Raw genomic sequence first — 209 nt, 5'->3', positions numbered from 1 at the left:
ATAACATGACTTCTTATGACTTACAGACCTTATATCTTATGACTGTCTAAAAACTGACCTCTGTCCAGACCTCTTATCACTGACTCCTGACCAGACCTCTTACGAGTAAATTCTCGTAACGAAAAATCTTATTGACTAAATGCTGGTTTCTGCTGTGGCTTCTTTTATACGTAAATCATGCTGATCATAGCAGAAACGATACTACGTCC

At 38.3% G+C, this 209-nt stretch overlaps 2 protein-coding genes across 2 annotated transcripts in view; one reads left to right on the top strand and one right to left on the bottom strand.

Annotated features, from left to right (window-relative positions):
* LOC109541235 (probable E3 ubiquitin-protein ligase HERC4) overlaps positions 1-209 on the bottom strand; it is a gene marked incomplete at its 3' end in the record, with an annotated part of 482,710 nt that overhangs the window by 418,301 nt on the left and 64,200 nt on the right.
* LOC125503929 (heat shock 70 kDa protein 6-like) overlaps positions 1-209 on the top strand; it is a gene marked incomplete at its 3' end in the record, with an annotated part of 13,217 nt that overhangs the window by 11,212 nt on the left and 1,796 nt on the right.

The sequence above is a fragment of the Dendroctonus ponderosae genome, unplaced genomic scaffold (assembly GCF_020466585.1).
Source record: "Dendroctonus ponderosae isolate FM_Combo_2020 unplaced genomic scaffold, Dpon_F_20191213v2 Dpon_F_20191213_1, whole genome shotgun sequence".
Classification (NCBI taxonomy): domain Eukaryota; kingdom Metazoa; phylum Arthropoda; class Insecta; order Coleoptera; family Curculionidae; genus Dendroctonus; species Dendroctonus ponderosae.
Note: the sequence above shows the minus strand (reverse complement) of the source record. Positions and strands in the feature narration are given on the sequence as shown.